The sequence below is a fragment of the Chinchilla lanigera genome, unplaced genomic scaffold (genome assembly GCF_000276665.1).
Source record: "Chinchilla lanigera isolate Chin_1 unplaced genomic scaffold, ChiLan1.0 scaffold00032, whole genome shotgun sequence".
NCBI classification, from domain to species: domain Eukaryota; kingdom Metazoa; phylum Chordata; class Mammalia; order Rodentia; family Chinchillidae; genus Chinchilla; species Chinchilla lanigera.
The window spans coordinates 7,895,840-7,918,982 of record NW_004955433.1 but is presented as its reverse complement, the minus strand read 5'-3'; the positions used below and the strand labels follow the sequence as shown (position 1 = coordinate 7,918,982).

Genomic DNA, 23,143 nt, shown 5'->3' with positions numbered 1-23,143 from the left:
CCTAAGGACTGTGGTTCAGTGAGATGGGAAAATGAGTAGTTGCAGCAAGAAGCAGGGCAGGCTGAAGGTTTTGTCATGACCTCTTTTTGCTCACAGGGACCCTTCCAAGCCTATCCCTTCAAGGGCTGTGGCTTTACAGGGTGTGGTGTTGCAGAGTCTGCTGGTGTGGGTGTACCCTCGTCCTCCTGGTTTCAGGAAGAAGCTGGTGGAGCAACAGGCCCATTAAACATGTTAGATTGAACCGTTTGACATGTTAGTCTTCGGCTTTTTTTTTTTTCCGCCTAAAAAGTGGCATCATTAGCTGTGCATGATGATGCATGTCTGTAATCCCAGCATTTGGGAGGCTGAAGCAGGAAGTCTGCCTCAAGTTCAAGGCCAGCGTAGACTGCATAGTGAGTGCTAGGCCAGCCTGAACTGAGAACCTGTCTCAAAACAAAACAAAACAAAACAAAACAAAACAAAACAAAACAAAACAAAAGTGACATCTTTATATGGTTCAAGCTAATAATTAACCATCTGACAGTAAACATGCTATAACCCTCCCTCCAGTAAACATGCTATAATCCTCCCTCCTGTCTCCACCTGTGTGATTTCAAACCAATCAATTTGGACCAGTGCACTTGTCTACTTACTCAGCATTTACTTGGCACTGCTGTGTTCAGGGCCTGGGTGGACAGTACTGAGCAAAAACCAGCAGAGCACCTGCCCTCACACAGCTTGCAGTCTGAGAGGAGTGCTCCTACTAGCTAGCTAGGTAACATACTGCCCCAAATTTAGTGCCCTAAAGTGACAATCTGCTATTATTTTCCTCAGTCAACTGTGAGTTGATGGGTTGGGTTGAGGGTCAATTGATATCTCTTGTACTTGTGTAGTCATAGAGCAGGTGTCATCTGAATGCCCATCTGAGCTGGGTTTCCAAGATGGTGCACTCCCACGGCTGCCAGTTGGTGCTGGAGTCCTGTTAGGGCTGTTGGATGAAGGGCCCGTATGCGCTGTCTCCATATGGCTTGGGCTTCACATAGCCTGGTACCTGGGTTCCCAGGGAGAGTGTCCCGAAAGACCAGGAGGTCCAGGGCGACCTAGACTCAGAAGCCTCGAGCATCACTTCTGTTGTCTTCTCTCCATCAAGGACTCACTAAGCCTAGCCAGCTGAGAAGGAAGGTATGGAGGGGAATTATATCCCTCTTCTTGATGGAGGCATCAAAGACTCACTGCGGGAGACCAGGTAGGGTAGGAAGTATTGATGCTGTCCCTGGAAACCACAGTCTGCCCCAATGGGACAGAGTTGGTATGAGTACATGGTGTGCCAGGTGCCCTAATAACAAAGGGAAAGAAAATCTACCCGACATTGCAGTAGGCCTGTGGCTGATCCGTGAGACAGGGTGAAGGGTTAGGGCGATCTTCTTGGTGGGGAACAGGAGCGTGAAGCTCTTGCAGAAGCCACTTGGCAATTCAGGCATTGGAAGGTCTGTGAGGCTGTGCAGACCAGGGATAGGACAGAGGGGCCATATCCCTTGTGGAACCTTAGCAGCCATGCCAAGGGCCCCACGTTTGACTTTGGCAGTATATACAGATTCTCCAACGCTGCTGCTTTTCTCATCGAGTCTGTTGTGGGAGACTATGGCAGCACAGTTATGATTAACAGTCAGATGTCCTGGGCTTGAAACCTGACCCTGCCACCACTTGTAAAATAGGGACCTGATGGTGACAGCTCATAGGACTGCCTGACTGCTTTCCTTGGGCAGGTGCCCAAAAGCTGCCACGTAGCAAGTGCTTAGTCCACACTGGCTGTTCTTGGTAGAGGCTGGACAGAAGCTGAAAGTGTGCAAACTGGAAAGTAACCACACTGTAGGTTGGCCGGGGTGGCGGGGGAGCAGGAGGTGACAGCGGGAGGTGTCAGCCTGTTCTGGGCGTTTCATCTCCCATCCTGTGCATGTAGCCGTGAGGGAGAGGGCCCTGGCTTTGGGCCTTTTCTGGACGAGTCTTCAAGCTGTTGCTGACAGCCTCTAGAAGTGGTAGTGGGGTGGGGTGGGGTGGGGTGGAGGGAAGGGAGCCGTGAGTCTGTTTTCAGGAAGTTCTTCGTAGCTTCCGAGGCCTATGCAGAGCAGAAGCATGTTGAAGGCTTTTCCCAGCGTGCTGACTGCTCTGTTGGGCCTGGACGGCTGCAGGGGTCATGGGTCAACTGTAGTTTAAGTCCAGGAGGTCACTGTGTTTGTTGGAAACATGGGGCAGCGCTTGCTTGGGGACTGAGAAAGGGTCAGATGCTCTGCTTCTGGCCTCTGCTTGCTCTGTACTTGCTCAGGCCAGCCACCGGTGTCTGGACTTCTGTGGCTAGAGAGGGCAACCCTCACCAGAGAGGGCTGGATCAAAGGAGCAGGGAAGTCCAATCCTTCAGCCTTCAGGGTCTTACTGAACAATAGCTCAGGGTGGGCTGGGGAAGGAGGAGACCCCAGAGAGTGATCCAGGGAGGACTGGTACCTCCAGGAAGTGAAAGGTGTGCTGCACAATTAACACCAGAATGTGTAGGCTCCGTTCCTTGCATGACTTTGAGGTGGCCCTGAGGGTCCTCAGTTTCATCTTATGCAAGTGAAAAGTAACATGATGTATAATTTTTCTTTATACTGCTGAGCGTGACCAAGCTTTGCAAGTAGTCCAGCTTGCCCAGGGCATTCCTGATCTCTAGGTCCTGATTCTTCGGAGTCCATAGAGGGGCCCTGGGGACTGGGTTTTTAGGGAAGGCCCATGCCCTAAAACTTTCGCAGGCCACTGCATCTGCTTCTCTGGCTGCACCTTCCTGAGGGTCAAGCTGGCTGAGCTTGGGACCCCCTGGGGCCGGGATGATGAGGCCCAGGTCTTTGTCTCCCCAGCTGCCTCCCACCTCTCCCCTCCGCCCTCCTCTCTTCCTGCCCCTTTCTGCACATCCACCCTGCCTTCCCATTAGTAGCCAGCCGTAGGGGAGGTGACAGTTCCTTAAAACAGATTTATACTCTTGGACGACTTTATGGGTTTTTGCCTTATAAAAACCGGAGAGTTGACATTCTGATTTATCTACTCCCAAGTCAACAGGATGTACCAGATTTAAAGAGATCAAATGCATTGTAATGTTTGTGGTTCCAGTTGTGGATTAGATGAGCTATTATAGAAAGTGCTGCCAAGTAAATATGGCAAAAAAATAATAACAAGGGGATAATTTAAATATATCCATTAAATTGTGTGTTAAGTAAAGTAGCACAAGCATGGTGCAGAATATAACTTATTATCTGGAGAATCAGTGTAGTAGATAAAGCTGGAATTATGATTCTTTTTTATCCTCTACAGAACATTTTTTTATTAAGGGAAAAGACAGTAAACTAGGAATTTCAGAGACGGGCGCTTGACTGTAACCATGGTTGTGTGATGACTTATAATACTGAAGGCTCCAAATGATATTTCTCATTTCTCTGCCTTCTATTTCTTGCTGTTGCTGCCACTGCAGCAGATCAGATTCCCTGAGATAAATACGCTGCCTGGCTTTTAATGGGATTTTTGTATTGTCGGGAGTTGGCTTGTTCCGATAATAAAAGAACCTAAAAATTGTACATCCCTTAATTGGTAAGAAGAGAGATGTTTTGATGGGCCACAAATGGAAACATTGATTTTTACTGCCTCGTCGGCGTGTCACGCACTGTTCCCCGCCACGGAAGGCAGCAGCTGGCTCTCCGATGAGCTGATTTGTGTTCCTAGGTTCTTGATGTCGGGTGCTTGGAAGTGTGTGTTCTGTGCGGACGAGAGAAATAGAGCCCTTAATAATATTATGTGTTCCTAAATTGAAATATTTATAAGACTGTGGTTTCTACCTCAAATCGAATGCATTCTTAGCTTCATGTCTCTCTTTTTTGCTCCAGCAACAGGCCCTTGGGGGTTTAAAGGTTGTGAGTTAAGCCTTATTTTGTAACTGTGATGTTATGTGTGCACTGACATACACATACAAACACACATACACACACACACATGCATGCACATCTGTGCATGAACTTTTGCATAGGCACATACATTTGCATAAATATATTTATGTATAATGGAGAAGTCTTTGTTTGATTTCTATCAGTGCTGCTAGTTTTTGGACTGGGAACTGGACAAGTGCATGCAGGACAAAAGCATGTGAGAAGAGACAACATGCTTTTTGATTTTCCAGTCCACGTGTCCTTGTATTTTAATGGGCAAGTTTAATCCTCTGACATTTATTAGGATTACTGATACATTCTATATATTAGATTTACCATGCGTTTTTTGCAGTTTGATTTACAAATTCTTGATGTGTCCTATTAATCTCTAGGATTGAGGCTGTGCTCATTTCCCACAGATGTGTGGGGGAAGTGAATTAGACGAGAAGTCAGGATGTTGAGTTGAGCATCTGGAGGGTGCTGGGATGTTGCTCCTGCTGGCTGCTCATTGGGTGCCTCCCTTGTGAATGAGGAACCTTAAAGCTGTCCCTCTCTGTGGGGCCTGGACCACATGATCTCTTGAGGTCCCTTTTACTCTATGATGTATGAAACTGTGCAATGGGGCTATGCATATATATATCATTGTGACTCTGAAAAAGCACAGTACTACACAAATGCGAGGCATCATTGTGATCATCAAATCACTTTTATCTATGGTTAACCACTCATCTGCGCAGTGCCAAGCACAGAGTAGGCATTTTATTTTTTAAAAAAATTGGCTCAATGATTCCAAGGACGCTTCTCACTCTAAGCAGCTCCCAGATCATAGGTGAGGGATTGGACATATTTAAACTTGTGATTTGACTACATTCCAAACACATGCACTTACTTTAGTCCAGAATCAAGACATCTCTGCAAGGAATTGAGCCAACATCATCACACTGGGAGGCTTGTCGTGTGGAAGGTGAAAGAGGCTCAGAGGTCTCCCAGTTCTAAACTGCAAAGCTTTGGGGAAAGCTACAAGCTTTGAGGTGTGTTAGATGCAGCTGATGGGGGCCTTAGAGGGATGTGTCACAAAATTGGGTTTTTAGGAGACAAATGCTAAGGTGTTTTCACCTCCCTAGGGGTCATGACCCCCAGCAGCCATGCACAGAGTAGAGATGACAGGAAACCCCCGTAGAAGATTTGTGCCACAAATTAAAAAAGTCTAGTTGAGAATTATGGCACCACATGCTACAAAAAACCCCCATATATTAATATATTGAGAGGTGTCAAGAATAATGGACCCCGGGAGGTAGAGTAATTAAATGTATCTTAATAAATGCCGGGCGATTCTTTAAAACCCTTTCCCAAGACCCCCTCAGCTGACACGGACTCTATTCTTCCTGTTGGCAGGAGGCCTAGAAGGAGAGCCGGAGTGCGATCGGAAAACCAGCCGTGCACTGGAAGACAGGAACAGCGTGACAAGTCAAGAGGAGAGAAATGAGGACGATGAAGACGTGGAGGATGAGTCAATTTACACCTGCGATCACTGTCAGCAGGACTTCGAGTCTCTGGCAGACCTGACGGACCACCGGGCCCACCGCTGTCCTGGAGGTAATGCTAAATAGCACCGGGATTCTGACAGGTGGTTACACGGATAATTGGACATAGCAACAGCTTGAAGCCTCAAGTGAGATTAAAGAATTAATAATGTAATTTTACAGTTAATGTCATTTTATTGTGGTGTCTTGGGTACCCTGTATCCGCCTTTAAATAAAATTAAAAATAAAAGCAACAGCTTTCTGGCAGGCAGGAATTAGGTGGAGGCGCCCTGTCCCTGCCTGACTGTGCTCTGTAGTACATGGGCCATAAGTGGTTAGGTCTGCATCCCAGATTTTGGGATTTCCTTGCAATTAAGGGGTTGTTAGTGCAAAGTTAAGCAGCTTAAGTGTGGAAAGCTGCGTGAAGGAGTGAGCTCTGTCGCAGGGCTTGTGATGGGACAGGGAGGCTTTCAAAGGCCAAGGACAGCATGTGTGGAAGGGGACTGCTCTGCACTTGACCTCCTGCTTCTCTGAGTAGGAAAAGAAGGGCTGGGCCTATTCTTGCCCTGTTCTCCATGTACACTGCACCTGTACCTAGGAGAAGGTCTACACAACCATGGTGTTATGGAGCCACTTAAGATTTCATGGTGTGTGTGTGTGTGTGTGTGTGTGTGTGTGTGTGTGTTAGGGGTTGGTGGGGAACTGAAGGCCATGGTGTGGCAATCATGTTGTAGGGACCCACACATGTGTGGGCTCTGAGATTTGCAGAGAGACAATCCATAGCCTCTGTTCCTTACACAACCATCCTGAGATATCTTCTTCCATTGTGGTTGTTGGTGAAACCCTTTGAATGCTGGTTTTGTGGGAGAGGACCTAAAACCTCTGGCCAGTATTCTAAAGGGGACTGGTCACCTGACTGCGGGGGAACTTGCTGGTGGGGAGTAAATTAAAACGCAGAGCTCTTGCTTCCCTCATTTCTGTTACCATCTTGAAAATTTGAAGCCAAATGTTTATGGAACTGCTATGACTTGCCCTCTAGTGACACCAGCGCCTGCACAACCCTGACTGGACCAAATCCCTGCTCTCAACAGACCTGAGAGGGCTGTTTCTTAATAGTTTTGAGCCCTTTGGTTCTCAGTCATCCAAATCCCACTCACATGGAACTTGTGATACTTCAGTGTGAGGTGAAGGCAATGGTTAGTTTAGAATCCTAAAATTTAATATGGAAAGAACCTATAGGTTTGCTTTACCAGTCCCATCATTTCCTCCAAGGTACATACTGAGGCATTAAGAGAGAACAGTGACTCCTCCACCAAGGTCACATAGCTCTTTGGTGGCAGAGGTAAGACTTTTCAGGATCCTTGGCTGCTGACCCTCATCCTACGTGAGAAAATAATAGCCACAGAATATTTCTTGATTTTGCCAAAAATTGAGGTGGAATCTTGGCCATAAGCAAATGAAATATTGCCACTGACTCTAGAAACAATCAACAAGCGGGATGTGGTGGCACATGCCTATAATCCCAGCCATGGGGCAGTGAAGGCAAAAGAATCACAAGTTCGAGGCCAGCCCGGGCAATTTAGCAAGACTTTGCCTCCAGATTAAAAAAAAAAAAAAAAAAAAAAAAAAAAAAAAAAAGGAGCTGGGAATATAGTTCAGTGGTTGGGGTTCAATCCATGTGACCAGAAACAACTACTTGACTTTCTAATTAAAAATGATTCTCTTGGGCTGGGGATATAGCTCAGTGGCACAGCGCCTGCCTGGCAAGTGCAAGGTCCTGAGTTTGATTGTTGGTACCAGCTGAAAAAAAAGATTCTCTTTATTTTCTAGATGTAAGAGCAACGAGGCCGTTCTGTGTGGTTGGTGAAGCAGGGCCCGGCCTTCACTAAGGGGTGCTGTCTTAAGTCTCAGTCCCCATCTCTGTTGAGGTGCCTCACAGTCAGGTTGATTCTCAGGTCTCTGAGCCACACGTTTGACAGCAGTGGAGTTTCTAGGTGAGACTGTGGGGATGCATGCAGGGGTACGAGAAGTGGTAGCTAATTGTGCCTCGTCCTGGCTGGGCTTCATTTTCCAGTGGCAGACTCTTCTCCTGGCAGCTTCTGACTCTGGCTGGAATCTGTGGCAGCACTATTCTGAGGGTCCCCAGCCATCCTTATCTTATCTGTACCGGTGGTATCCACTGATACCCTATCCATTCCTAAGAGGACCCCACTAATGACCTCCATGGGGATGCAAGAGCCAAGAATATCCCCAAACCCTGGAGCATTGGAAGGGAGTTGGAAATTCCTTGAAAGAGTAAGAGACGCAACCTTGCCTAGTAGCATCCCTGAGAAATTCATTACCGCCCGGTAAAGGTGTGATCCACTCTGAGAGAGTTTCCCCAACATGAACAAGGCATGGGAGGAGCTATTTCCCCCCTGGACCTACGTTCTCAGGATTAGCCAGTGACACTGGGAACTACGTGTGCTCTGCTCCGAATAACCCTCCATCTAGGATGCCTGCAGACCCGGTGCCCTGGTTTTCTAGCTGCCTTTTCAGCGGTGTCTTTGGGGCTGTTGTGGAGGAGGGAGGGCTGGTATCAGAGCAGAGCCTGTCAACCTGAGGTGCTCTGATGCCCCATCTGGTCTTGAACTACGCACGTTACAAATTCTGTTTTATACTATGAGCTCTAGTGTAAGATGCTGCTTGAAAATGGGCTTTTGCTTTTATACCAGAACAAATACAAAAAATGCAGTAGAGGTTGCTGGGGATGTAGCTCAGTGGTAGAGCACTTATTTCACAGGCACAGGGCCCTAGGTTTGAGTCTCCAGTATGAAAAGGAAAATTCCATAGTGCCTTCTTTAGGCCAGGCTCATGAGTCTACAGGACTTGCACTGTCTTAGTCACTTCCCTTGTTGCTGGGACAAAATATCTGACACTTTAAGGGAAGAGAGGTCTATTTTGGCTCCCAGGCTGCCTCCACAGGAGGCTCTCAGACCTGACAACATGCCAGAGGGGCGTGACAGAGGAGAGCTGCACACGGCATGGTGGCCCGCAAGCAGAGCTGAAAGGGAGATAAACTTTCCTGCCCACAGTAACCCGCCTCATAACAGGTCAGCCATGATGCCTCCCTAACCCAGACACCTTCCAAACACATGAGGCTTTGGGAGGCATCTTAATTAATTAATTTTGTAGTTAATTAAGTTTATTGGCACATTTTAAATCTACATAATGATCACATCCATCATAGAGAACTTACACCTGTATATGATATATCTTGAGTCCTTTTCCCCCATTCTTTGGGGCCATTTTAGAGCTAAAGCATAACACTCACCACTGGGCATTCAGAGTCACCAACCCTGCCACCTGCTGGATGATGTACAAGGGGCAAAGCACGCGGAAGTGCTGCTCTCGTGGAGGGCTCTCTTGGAGGAAAGGTGGATGCTCCATAGCTCAGCAAAGATATTCCAGGGAGGCTGGGCAGCCGTGGTACCCAGTAGGGGTCTCTGAACAAACAAGTCTTACATTGAGGGAGGGTCTGTCTGTAAATCAAAGTGCTTTTTCTATTTTCTCACACAACAATTGCCATAAAACACTTCTGTGAACGTGTGGGGATTTCTCCCCACTGGTGGCCAGTTAATTCTGCAGCTACCACTCGGTGCCCTTGAGTTCTCTTCAGTTCTGATACTGTCATCTGGAGGTCACCCTGGCCCCCACAGGCTGAGGGCTCAGTCCCCCAGACTCGGCCTCTTGCCCACTTCTGGTGTGGGTTGCAAGCTCCAGGTTGAGACCTGTGGACCTGAGGGTCAGGCTATCCACTGGGGTTCCCATGCTTCCTCCTTTGCTTATAACTAATTTGCCTTCGTGGCTCTCAGAATTCAGGGAGAGACTAAAGACTCAGGTGCAGAGAGGCACAGAGTGTGTCGTGAAGGAGGGCGGGCACTTCCAGGCCCTTTCCTGACCCTGCCTCTAGGACCTGCGGCTTGTTAAGCTCTCCAAAGCTCTCCCAACCCCGTCCTTTGGGCTTTTACGGAGGCTTCAGTGTGTAGGAATTCTTGGTTCGATTATCAACCATTGAGGATCAACGGGACCTGCAGCCCCTGGAGTCTGGGGACCAAATGTCTATTTTACCGTATCACAGCCACCAGCTGCGCGGGGCCTTCTCTGCTCTGGAGAATGTGGGGCCTGGGGGCAGGTTCACCTGTCCTTCCTGTTCCTGCCCTCTCAGAAGAGTGTTCTTGGGTGTGGATGACTCTTGTCTTGCACAGAGGCTGTCACTAGGGATGATAGGGGAGACTCCGCCCTGCCACACTGCTGGTGTGTTGGAAGGAGGGCTGTGCGGTGGCCTGTGTGTATGGGAGCTGGCCTTAGATGTACTTTATTTAAAACTGTGTTTGCAGAGTGACCTCTTGAGTCTTCGGCAGTTGGGGATGATGATGGTGAGGATGATGTTGGAATCTGGGGGAGGAGTTGCGAGATTTGGGGATTGTCCATGGAGGAGGAGGCTTACAGTGGAAGGGGGAGCCTCATGCTACAAAGGGGGTGATAGGATTCATAAGAAGCAGCCTGAGCTGAGGTGCAAGGAGCCCTTATTTCCAGTTGGAATGTGAGGCGGTGCCTTTTCTGCTGTTTCTGGGCAGGTGCAGCAGTGTGGCCCATTAGTTGCTGACTTCAAGAGCTCAGGCAACTCCATCAAGTCCCCCCCACCGCAAAGTGAGCTTACCTATAACACTCTACAGGCCTCTCTGTTCATTCCTATGTGCCCAGCAACAGTTTGATTTTTCATTTCTCTCCAGCCCTTGCCCACTGCAAAACAGATGTTTATGTGTTTGGCATGTTTTATGCTGTATTGGTCTCTGTACATTTTCTGAATGTGGTCGTCTGTGTCTTCCTGCTTTTGGAGAGGTCACATAGCAGTGCTCAAGGCAGGACAGCTGGGTGGTTGTGACTCTATGTCCTACAAACATGTTAAGTTTTGACTACAAGGCCAGCAAGTACAGATTTTGTACAGAGTAGAGAAGGTTGACTCGCCGAATATGCTGAGCTTCCTGTGTCTGATGGAGACATCGTTGGTGGGCAGCAAGGCAGGAAATGGCCAGTGGATTGGTGGTCATCTGACTTGCTGAGGACAGAAATCCTCTTTCATGCAGGGTTCACTGCTTCAGATAATATCGTGACAGGGAGTGAGCTGATGTTTGCCTTGACGTGATTTGGGAATTGTTGGCTACACAATTTTAGCCTCTATCAATGGTTGCGGGGAGGCGTTGTTCATCATCTCCTAGGAAGCAGGAGGACTTCAGTGACTTCAGAAGAATCTCTGAGAACTGCCCTGGGGCAGCAGAGAAGCAGGTTTGATTTACCCTTGGGCAAACGCCAGTGTTTCATGTGTTCATTGAAGCTGATCGCCTGTGGACCTTTAGTCTGGATTCAGATGTAATATTTTGTCACTTCCTGGCACCAACACCACCTTTTAAGGAGAGGCTGTGATTCAGACCGACCATGTCTTTGGCCTAAATTAATGAGGCCGACTGCCCGAGGATGCTGGGTGCTCTGTCCATGCCATTGGAATGTTTCAGATCTGACTTTCCCAGTGACCATGCTGATTATGGCCACAGGGGACTGGCAACGGGTCTGTGCCAGGCCTGTCATCAGTGGTGCCACTCTAGGCCAGGGCTGAGTACCTAATGGCTTTTGGAGGGTCCTGACCTCATCTCTAGGCAGCTGGCAGATTTGCTTTTTCATTACAAGGAAGACAGGCAGATGGAGTGTGTAGAAAGATCCAGGGATCCAGGCCCTTGTTGCATGGAGTAGAAACTGCCTTCAGGACCAGCTTGGAGCTGAGCATTGGTTTTTCACTTCCGTCGCCATTCCCTGGCCTCTGAGCTAGGCCAGCATCCTCGATGAAGCATCTCTGAAGCAGATGAGGTTCCCGCTGCCTCCAGGGGCTGGGAGTTTGGTGTCGAGGATGCGTGGGTAAGCAGGCACTTCGTCCTCCGTCTGCGGTGTGGGCTGCGGTCCTGACGCTTTGTGTATGTGGCACTGCATGCTGGGCACTGTGTGCCTCTGCCTGAACTGGGCCCCTGCACCCCTCCCTGACTGCTCTCTCTGTTGCTCCAAGCTCACATAGCCCATGCCCTTTGTCAGTTTCTGTAGTGGTTTTTATGGCATTTATTACTCGCCTCTGTCACTACCACTGAGCTTCATGAGGACAAGATATGTCTGTTTTGTGTTGTGTCCTACCTAGCTCAGCAGCTGACACCGTGGTGCTTAATACATGTTTGCAGAGTGAACGTATGACCTCACCTGATCTACACAACAGTCCTAGCATGGAGACATTGTTTTTTTCTGTGATTCTGGGGATTTGAACCCAGGGACTTGTGTATGCTAAGCAAGGATTCTACCACTGAGCTAGATCTCCAGCCCTTAAAATAAGTTATTTTGAGATAAGGTCTTACTAAGTTGCCCAGGCTAGGGTCAAACTTGTGATCCTTGTGCCTCAGCCTCCCAAACTGTGGGGATTACAGGTGGGTGTCACTACACGAGGGTGACTTCTTTTTTTTTTTTTGAAATAGGATCTAGCTATGTAGTTTTGTCTGGCCTTGAATTCAGTACGATGTAGGCCAGGCTGGCCTCAAACTTACAGAAATCTTCCTGCTTCAGCCTTCCATGCTCAGCTTGGGTTGGCACTATTTTTTGCCATTTGTCCCCATTTTACACATCAAGCAGTTGAGGCTTAGAGAGTTAGGGGATCTCACACAAAGTTACAGAGCTTCACAGTCAAAGTGACGCTTGGGGTTTGACAAGCTCACCACAAGAACCCAGATTGGGGACCATGAACAATTCCAAACTGAACTCCAGACACCGCTTTTTTGAATACTCAACTTAAAAAAAAATAAGATTTGTTCAGATAGCATTAGCAGAAAATGTGTTCCACCCGGGTTAGCTTTGCTGTTCGTCCTTGCTGCCCTTTCTGAGATTCACGGCAAGGAGTGTTCCCCAGCCCCTTTGAAAGGCAGACCCCGCCTTTTCTGGCCAAGGTGAGACGCTGCTGCGTAAAAAGCCAAGTGGAAAGTTAATTACACCCTGGTTTGTTCAGCTGTGGCCAGGGTGACCTGTGGGTCCCAATTACAGGGCAGGGGCTGCGGTGTGAAGGCCGGCGCCTCTGCCAGCCTTGCTTCTGTGTGTCGGCTGGCTAAGACCTATCTTTGTGTTCCTTTGTTGCTCCAAAAGCGTGGGTGTGGAGCCCGGCCTTATTGTCTTGGGGTGCTCCTTGTGCTGGCCCTGTTTGGGCCGTGCGGAGTAGACTGGGCTTGCACATGTACAGGTGCAGGGCACAAGTTCCTTCTGTCCAAGGGGAGGGTGCATGGCACCTTGGTGTCTGCTGACACCGCCCAGTGCACAAGGCCCGGGGACTTGAGGACAACACACCCACATTACAGCTTTCCTGTGTGCAGATAGCATCCAGTTAGAAAACGCAGCAAGAAAGGGTCCCAGTGATGTTAGCCACAAAATATATAGAAACCAGGGAACAAACTCCATGAGAAACAATCACATATGTGGAGGGAAAAAACCAACTGACCAAATCAGGTACTAAGAGGACAAAAAAGAGAATAAATAAAAGCTCAGAGCTTATGCTTGGGTGGAAAGGTATGGTATCACAAATAGGTCAGTTTTCTTCAAGTTAACCTAACGGTAGCTAGGGGAAGTAACAGTAGGATTATATTTAAGAATGGGTAAACCATCTAAAGTTCATAAGGAAAGTAGGCATGCAGGGACAGGAAGAAATATTCTGAAAAGCAAATGGTGGGTGGGACAGTAATCGTATCAGTATATTCTGAAGCCAGAGGATTCTAAGTGGGATGGTACAGATCAGGGGAATGGAAAAGAGTCCAGAAATGGGCCCAGATACTGCTGGGAATTTAGTCTATGAGAAAGGTGTCTTCATACATTGATGGATTGCTCAGGAATTTTGATTGGAATGAAGAAGGGGGTTTCCATCATGAAAAAGGAAGTTGGTTCTCTCTCTACCCTAATACTAAAACAAATCCCAGTGGGCCAGAAGTCTAAACAGAAAAAGAAAACTTAAAAATACTAAAAGAAAACATAGAGTTTTAAAAATTTCATAGGATTAAAGTGCGGAAGGCTTCTCTAAATATAACCCAAAGCCCTGAAGCCGTAAAACAGAAGACTGAAACATTCAATTACATAAAAATAAAAAATTTTGCATTGCAGAAAACCATAATAAATCAAGCTAAAGACACATATCACAGGCAAAAGATACTTTCCTTTATGTGTAAGGAGCTCCTATAAACACTAAGAAAATAGGCAATAAATCAGCAGAAAAATGGGGCAAAGGCTCGGCTGAGGCTCAGCCAAGCCTGCCCGGGATGCCTGCCCGGCCTGAGGCCAGTGCCCTCTCTGATTGGCTGCTACCGTACTTCTGGTTAGATATTTTGAATATCTCCCATGTGCAAAGGACAGAAATGGAACCAGAAAAAGAAATACTTGTGGGATCTTAAACATTTAAAAAGATTCAGAGCTCCATTTATAATAAGAAAACTATAAATTTAAACCACAGGGAAATACCATTTTTAACCTACTAGGTTGGCAAAGATCAAAAAGTTTACCAACCCATCTTGCAGGTGAGGATCTGTTTCTCCATATCAAAGCTTAGGGTCTTATTCTCCTCTCTTACCTGCAGGACAGCCTTGTCCTGCGGTTAGAACACATAGTAGCTGCCCAGTAACCATGTGTTGATCTTGTCTCCAAGGAAGAACAGCCTCCTGCAAGGTGAAAAAATGCCTGTGATGAGGTGGGAAGTAATACCTTGGACAAAATACTTCCAGGGAAGGGGGTAAGATGGCAAAGATAAAAGTTTTGTGTATTATGCCCAGACAGAATAGGTCTTCCGTTAATATGTGACTAAGAAGGGATAGAAGAGATGATGCATTCATTCAACAAGTGTTTATTTAGTGTGTACTGCGATCAGAGACCTTTTTGGGCTCTTGGGACATGGTGATAAAAAATAACTCGGTGGAGGTGGGCACTTCTGAGAGTTCTGTGACTTGTGACATGAAGTGGCCTTTAAGCAGCCTTCCTTTTTTTAATGCCTTTAAAAGGTGTTTCAAGGCAGAGAGGTCTTTCACTGCAGGTCTCCAGGAAGATGCTGACTGTGGGTATCAGCCTGCTAGCAGACTGCCATTTAGAAGGGAAGTGTACGGGTAGTGGGGCTGACTGGCCAGTCTGGGTGTGCCTGCTGGTGGCAGTGTGGAGACTTTTCCTATACCACCTGCCCTCTGCCTCTGAATTCCCCATCCCAGGCATCTGGGAGGACAGTGGCCCTTGGACTGTAGGTATGAGCTGGACTTAGGCAGCCATGCTCTGGCTTTCTGGGGGTTAATGCAGGTATGGCTTGTGCTTGCTCTTCCTCCTCCTTCTGTGGCTGACATTTTATTCACCTCTTGTGAATCTTGCAGGTCCACAGATCATCCTCCCCTTGACTTGATTACATACAGCAAACATGGCTATCATATTATTGGGCCTGCACATCTCTTCGATATTGGATAACAAATCTAGCAATATAGGAGACAAGGGTCATCATGGGAGGAATCCATATTTTCTTTCTTTTCTATGGGAAAATATGTATCTGTGTGTAGGTCTTGAGATTTCTGAGGACTCTCCAAAGTGGAGGGAGGTAGCTTGATCTTGATGATTTTCTGCATCATTAAACCTTCTGGGTTCTTCTGGAATGTAGATGCAGTGTTTAACATCCTATTAGTTTCTGCTGCAAATACCTCCCTGGCTGTTCCCTAGTGGACAGATATTGGAGATAGCTCTGGAATGGTGGGCTGGGTTGCTCCTCCTCGGTAGGCCCTGGTCTCTGTTACCCTTCCTGGAAGCTAGAACTTCTTGGGCTTCCTATTGGCTGGGTCCAGGATGTTTACCAACTGGGACCTTGAACCTGGCTGCATGTGTATTCTGTCTAGACAGCCTGTGTCTAGCCTCCTGCCATCTAATTCACTTTGGAGGTTTGCAAAGGACAGGTAGTGATACCATACTGTTATGGTTTTGGGGTTATTTTACAAGGGGAACAATATACTACAGGACACATATTTTATGAGATTATTTATAATAGTCACCTAAAGAATGATATACAAAAGAGTGCAGGAAATCTGTCCACACACTAAGACCAAGGAATCTAGCCGAGGGCCTGGATCCCACGGAAATGTCCTGCACGAGTCCGGCTGAAGACCTAGAGCTCATTAACAGTGCCTCCTATGAATCCAACTGGAGGCCTAGAGCCCATAACAATATCTCATGCAGGCCTGTTTCATGGATCTGTGCTGGGAAGGGCCAAAGGTCTGTGGTGGAGTCTAGGAAGTCTGTGCCAGCGGGATGAAGGATCCGTGCTAGCAGGCTGAGGGATCTACACTAGAGCCCAGAAGCAATGCGCAAAGTAAGAACCAGAGCTTCCCTGAAAAGTACCACAGCCATCCTCATCAACAGTGAGGTCTCGAGCATTGATGAAAACAGCCAAGTTCATCAGGAAAGCCAGCATGACAAATTCTTCCAAAAGAACCAACAGCTCCTTACAGCTTCTATCAGCTCCCAACAGCCTAACTTCTTCTCCAGTTGTGCCTTTTATGCTGCTGACAACAATCTTCAGGTGGGCCTTCCACACCCAGCACCATGCTTACTCAGTTCAGCTGGGTGTTACAAGTTGACCACCAGTTGTCAACCGACTACAAACACCTACTGTGTGCCGGTGCTATGGATGTGCGTGCATGTATGTGTGCTCTTGTTCCTGTTGACGGGGAGTGCATAGCCTAGCTGCAAGTTGTGATGAAGTTGTGATGACCTGTTTGGGTGCCTGCCACATAGTAGATCAGCTATTAATGTGCTGGCTACATTGAACTGACTCAAATTGACAGGCAGCAGAAAGGGCACTCACTGGCTGAAGGAGCTGAGAAATACAGGTATAAGGCTGACTTCAAGCCTAGTTCTCAAGGATGTCCAAGAACATCCTGACCGTCACTGTAGCCAGAGGGAGATCAGCAAGGGTCAGGGTTTGGGCACTCAAGGCAGCTCCACCAGACCCCTGGATGCATGAGTTTGGGAGATGGTAGCCAGGAAACACAGATGTCTTCAGGGAGCAGGAGTCCCAAGCAGCCAAATACAAAGCAGTGAAGACTTGACTCCAGTGCCGAGTTGTCAGCTTCTCCATTATCAAGTCCATTCGCTTTGCTTTCCAGAGCACCCACAGACAGTTTTAGAGTTTTCAGAGGGCAGTGTCCTTTCCAAGCTTACTTTTTTGGGGCTGCAGAACTGTTCTTTCAAGCATAACCAGTGCCCTTTCTGGGCCGGGCTCTTTAGTGAGGTAGGACTTGTCCAAGGTCACACTGCAAAGTGGTGACCTAACCAATGCCACCTGAGCATCTGATAACCCCCCGGAAGTACTGCAGCTCCCAGGACAGGGCACTGGTGCCCCTCCTGCCTGCCTTAGTGCTGGCTGAGTGCCCCATGTCAAGCTCGCCCTCTTTGAGGTCTCCAGACCCACACACCTCGCACTATTTAGACTGGACCTTTGCTTTGTTTGCTTTTTGTGGATCAGTGACTCTCAAATTATAACGAATTCTGTGAGAGCTTTCCTGCCCACCTTCAGTATCCCACAGAGGCAATGCTCTGGTCTCTTTAAAATCCTGCGTTCTATCTTGGCTGTTTGGGGCAGAGCTCTGTCTGGCATGAGGAAGTACTAAGCACCATGTCCACCATCAGCAGCTGGGCTTGCAAGGCATTGTGTGCAGGCCTGGGCCAGGTTGGAGAGGGTTAGTCTCGTCCTGGGACCCAAGTGGCCTAAGTGCCCATGTGGTGAGAGAGGTGGCTTTTCAGTCTATGGCACCAACTCATCCCTGGGAAATCTGGAGCTTCCAGGAGACTACATCATCCACCATCGGCTAGAGGGGAAGGAGGATTGCAGCTGCACATGGCAAAATCGCTATCACAGTCTCCCCGCTTTGTTTTGTAGGTATTTTAAGAATAGGTTTTCCCTGCAGTATATGTGTGTGGCTCTAAAACCTCCGTGTAACCGAGCAGCCCAGGGCCAGTCACGTAGAGCTTTTGCGTTCCTCACATGGAGCTCCTTTGTCCTCATGAAGCTGACTGTTTCCCCAGTCCAGCACTTGTGTCCTGCCTCTTCTCCTGTCTCACCCGTGGGTGGGTGAATGAAGGCCACAATCCCCCAGCCAGTCTTGTTGCTTCTTCCTGGGATGCTGGTGCTAATTCCACATCCTGCTGGGTATAGAGATCTGAAAATCTTGTTCCCAGAACTACCCGCCTTGGTTTCTACCAACTTGAGGTTTGAATAAGCTTTGAGAATGCCTGTGGGTGGAGGTAGGAATAGCCTCCAGGTGGTCATGATCTGGTTTTGGGGTAAAGGAACCAAATGGGGGGGACTCATTCTAGGAGAGGCCTGCATTGAGGTTTGCTATGGTCTGAATATTTGTGTCCCTCTGGATAATTATAAATCTAATGGTCAGCGTGATCACATGAAGAGGTGGTGCTTTTAGGAGCTGATTAGCCCATGAGGGCTCTGTAATAATGGGATTGACGCGAGTCCCCCAGCCCCTTTCACCTGCCCCTCCCATACATGAGGAGAAGGTGCTCTCTGTGACGGATGAGTCCTCAATAGATAGAAAATCTTCCCCCTGCCTGGACCTTGGGCTTCCTAGCCTCTGGAACTCTAAGGAATACATGTTTACTGCTTATACAGCATGCAATTTCTGGTATTTTTGTTATAGCAGCCCAAATGGACTGTGACATAGCTGAAAACCATTGATGACCTCCTCCTACTCCCCTAGCTCCACCCAAAGGAACCACATTGCTTAGAAACACAGCATCCTGTATTCATCCATTCACAGAGAAAGAATTTTAAAGCATTTACTATGTTCTGGGAATGATTCTAAGCACTGAGGTGTAGTAGTGACAACAGTTCCTGTCCTCATGCAGTTTTCATTTTACCTGGCCCCTCACTTACGTTGGCCAGGAGATTCTTAAACAGAGTCTTAGAGCTGGTTGGTTCCTTCCTCTGTGGTGCAGGTGAGTATTGCAGGCCAGGCTGAGCAGTGTGGGAGCAAAGAACAAGAGCTGATTCTCGACCCAAAAGACAATGCAGGCTTCATCAGCAGAGGAGGTGGTGTCCCTTTGAGGGTCCACAGCTGGAAGGGGCAGTGCAGGGAAAGACAGAGAGAGAGGCCTCGAAGTCCCTGCAAGTTGGGAAGTTAGGATTCCTTGTGGCCAGAGTCAGAAAAACAAGCCTTAGCTTGCTTACATCAGATGGAGCAATTCATCCATTCTATGTCTAGGACTAGCTTCAGGTGCGGCTGATTCCAGGGACTGTGCTGAGTCTGCTGGAGCCTATTTTCCTGCGTCTCTCGAATGTTATGTGGGCTTCTGGCGCAGGCCAGGCCACAGGGGTGTTCCCCAGAAGGCAGGGTGCTGCTAGCAGGAGGGAGGATGGACGCTGGCTAGCAGCAGCAGCAGCAGCCCCAAGGAGAAAAATGTAGATCCTGTTAACTCAGGGCGGCAGCAGAGGTACCAGAGAAGGTGATGTGACCTCAGGGACAGCGGGAAGTGTGGCTGGGGGTCTGGCTTGTTCCACCGGTTCCACAGATCCTGCTCCTGTCTGTGATGAGGATTGCATGGCTTTGGTGGATGATACCTTTCCTGTCACCTCTGGATGAAACACTAATGGCAGGGGCTGCCCAGGGGAAGCTGTGGTCAAAGCTGTGTAGCCAGAGAAGTGGGGGAGCAGGGATAAGACCCCTCCGCCTGACCTGCAACCTCAAGGGACACAACCAGGGCCAAACCTAGAAGCAACAGGGACACCCATTCCAGCCCATGATAAGAAGCACTGCTGGGTTATCGGGGCCTTTGAAAGCCTGAAGATGAATCATCCGATGGTGGCAGAGGTAGGGTCTGGGGGTAGGAGCTGAGCGATTGTCCCTGTGTGGGTTTTCAGATTCCTGCAATCCTTGACACCCAGTGATTGGCATTCCTAAAAAGACACCCTAACATAGAAAAATAGAGAGCATCCTGAAACAAGATGAGAAACCAACCAAATTTATCTCCCGCTGACTGGGGCGTGCAGTTCAGGGCGTGCAGCTGCAGGGGTCCAGCCCGAGCCAATTCCACCTTCGGCGGCTGTGCAGCCTTTGCATGGACCCAGCCATGGCCAGACAGGCAGAGCTCGGGACAGGAAAAGAGCAAGGAGATGGGACCTTTCAGGACAGCGGTGGTCTAGAGCTCCCTCAGCTCTTGGTGGAGTGTTTAGCAATGCATTTCCACACACCATGTGTCAGCGCAGGGCAAGAATATTTGGAGGTTATAAGCCGCTTTGTTTTGTGGGAGACAGCTTCAGTCTGGAACCGACTGGCTAGCATCTGACCGTTTTTGGAAATGACATCACAGCGCTAGGAAGCATTCAGGGAGACTGAGACTGGCGAGGCAGCTGTGCAGGTGGGGGCACAGCCACTAGCTTGGGGACACACATAGTGCTCTGCCTGCCACCTTGGCCTCTCCAAGCAGTGGCTGGTTGTGTTGGTGCTGCTGGGTGACCCGCAACGAGGTTGGATCCCGTGGGGCTGCTCTCTGTCCCCTCTACTGAACTCCAGGGCTGACTTGATTTCCCCATGGAAGGCATGGCTGGTTTGCAGGGAGAGGGGCAGTGGTCATTGTCCCCATGCAACCAGGTAATAGAGGGTGAGGGCAGGGCCTGGCACATGGGAGAGGGTAGTGGTGTTACTGGAAAGACTTTTCCCTGACAGGCCACATGTCTACTAACCGACTTTATTTTTTTATCTCTGTTGACCTTGCTGATGCCATCTCTGCCTCTTCTAGCTGCTTTATTCCCAGGTCAAACAAACACCTTGCTGACATTTTTACTTAAAAGTTGTTTAAAGGATACCCGCGTAGTCAGGGTGCCTGCAGAAGACAGTGCATTCAAATGGGAAGTGAGGAGCACTGAATTGGGAGCCCATTTACAGAGGTGCTTTGGGGGAGGCCCACGGGGACTAGGAAACATCTTGAGAACCTAGGGGAACCAAGATGGGGAGGGGTGTGGATCAGCACCCAGAGGGCAGAGCCAGAGGCAGGGCTGCCCCAGGAGGGGCACACAATGGGAGGGGCACTGCCTCCTCCCACCTCCAGTCTCTGCCAGGCACAGTGGAGGGTGACTCTGGAGGGACCCAAAGCAAACACCAAGTACATCCTCTGTTTTGGTTTTTTTTTTTTTTTTTTTTTGGGTTTTTCTCCAGTACCGGGAACCAAACTCATGACCTTGCTCGTGCCAGGCAGGCGCTTTTGCCGCTGAGCTAAATCCCCAGCCCCAAGTGCATCCTCTCTGCTCTCTGGGCTGGCTTGGATCTTGTAGCAGAGGGTGAATTCAGGTCAGATTAGGGAGATTTACCCTGATTCATAGAAGTTCCCCTTGTGGATTTGCTGGAAGATGGGGTGGGAGCTGGGAGCTGTACTGTTTCTCCTGGAGTGTGGGGCTGTGTCAGGGTGCTGTGGACATTTGCCCTTTGCTGGTCCCTTTTCTTGGGTCGGGTGAATCCAGTGAGCTGGTCTTGCACTGTGAGGGGCCCCAGTTCCAGGAATTGCGGTGCACGTTTGTCACATGCAAGGTGGGGCTCCTGGCAGGCGTAGCTGTTCAAATGGAAGCCTGCACTGCCAAAACTTTGCTATTTGCATACAAGAGATGTGACTAAGTACCATTTCAATTAGTGCTTAACTGCTCGAGAAATTGGCATCAGAAGGTACATGGTGGCTGTCACCACCCTGCACAATGTGATTCCCTTTGTGGCTTCATGGGGACAGTGGCAGCGGAGAAGTCACGGAAAAGCTGGAAGGTCAAGGATGCTTCTGCGGAGCCTCTTTGTTCATTATGTATTTCTGTCACACGTGGTTTTCATCCGCTGACCAAGCTGCTCCCAGGACCCCCAGAGGGTAAGACAAGGGATCCTGTGCTCTGAGCACCAAAGCTATTTTTATTTGTGCACAGGGCAAGGTGACGCGGCTGCTGCAGGCTGAGCTTCAGCCATCCCCGACATGAGAATTGGATATTAAGGTGGAATTAGAAGCTGGAGTCCGAGGAGGTCCCCTGTGAGTGACGCATTCAGATGGCATTATGACTTTCCAAACTGCTTTTGCAGAACCCAGTGAGGGTAGATGAGGGAGCAGTTTGGGGGAAAAATCTGAAGCCCCCACGTAGCCCTGATGGTAGTCTGCGAGTAGATTGTGAATTGTTTCCTCAAATCAAATTCTCTTCCTCTTGTTTCTTCTTTTCCGATGACACGTTCCCCACTGGACATTCCTAGGAGCTTCTGTCTCCTGTTCACGAAGCTGTGCTGTACTGCACTGGCTTCTCTGCCCAACCCCCACCTTGAGTTTGCACAGTGCTAAGGCCCCGAGTCCCTGTGTTCTTGTGGGACTCATGCTCCGCTCCAGTGTTACCAGATTGCTTCCCCTCTAAGAGCAGGGTAGGTGGGACCTTCAAACATCCTTCACTGAAAAGCATCTAGACATTATTAAGTATTACATTAATATATAAATGTATTCTATATGCAAACATTTCAAAGATTACTGATAAAACCTCATGCTGCTCCTCACCTCCAGGTTAATTGCTGTCACCATTTTGGCCTGCATGCTTTAAGACCTTCTGCTATGCATTTATATCATACCAAATGTATTTCATGGCTTATAAGATATACTTAAACATCTCTGAAAAATTGAGGTGTATCTTACAGTGAGTGGTTTGTCATGGTTTAATTTAAAGTTTTTATTTGTTTGGTTTTCTTTTTTGGTGGTACCTAAAATAATGGTATGTTTTACAATCCAGGGTCCCTTACATTCTATGAAGGATAGTGTATGTGTATCCATAGAAACAATGTATTGATTTAAAAAATAAATGATACTGTATTGGATCTATCGTCCTGTAGCTTGCTTTTTTTTCACTCAGTACTATGCCTTGGAGAGTTTTCCATGTTGGTATATAGATATCCCTATTCTTCATTAACTGTGACATGGCGTTGCATAGCGTGGGTACCCTGGTGTATGTGGCTGCTCTAGTGGTGGTGGCCACTTAAGTTGTTTGCAGTTGTACTCTGTAGTAAATATCTGTGCACAAATCTGCCTGTAGGGGTGCTTTTGTCTATAGTTGATATGGAGAAGGGACATTGTTAGGCCTGTTCTTTGTTCTGTTCCTGTTCCCTCCATTTCATTGGCTTTGTTCCATCCCACCTGTCTTAGTTACTGTACTTTTCTTATTGCTGAGACAAAATACCCAACACCTAAAGTTAAAGAGGAAAGGTTTATTTCAGCTCACAGTTAATAGAAGTTTTAGTCCACAGTCAGCTGGCTCCGAGGCAGGGTGGTATGGCAGAGTGACATCACAGAGCGGAAACAGTCCATGGCAGGGTAGGCAGGAGGCAGGAAGCAGCAAGCAACAGCTGCAGAAGCAGAAGCAGCAGCAGCATGACTGACCTTCTTTCTGTTCCCTTATATGCTATCCAGGCTACTGCCAGGGTGGGGTGCCCTTAATCCCAACATCACACCTTTAATCCCAGTGTCATACTGTAGGTCCAGCCAGCTACACATTTGTGAGGCTTTGGGGGACAGCTAGCTAAGTCATAACACCATCCCATTTCTTCCTACCTATACCAC

The 23,143-nt window shown here is 48.3% G+C and overlaps 1 protein-coding gene across 4 annotated transcripts in view; it reads left to right on the top strand.

The window, feature by feature from the left end:
* The window catches only part of Znf423 (zinc finger protein 423), a 317,473-nt gene that overhangs the window by 99,455 nt on the left and 194,875 nt on the right, over nucleotides 1-23,143 (top strand). For 3 of the 4 annotated variants that reach the window (XM_013516282.1, XM_013516283.1, XM_013516276.1), the window contains one exon: nucleotides 5,319-5,519. The gene's annotated coding sequence lies outside the window, so the exon portion shown is untranslated. Of the gene's footprint in view, nucleotides 1-5,318; nucleotides 5,520-14,258; nucleotides 14,280-23,143 lie in introns of those variants that run through there. The other variant, XM_013516279.1, reaches the window with a different exon arrangement.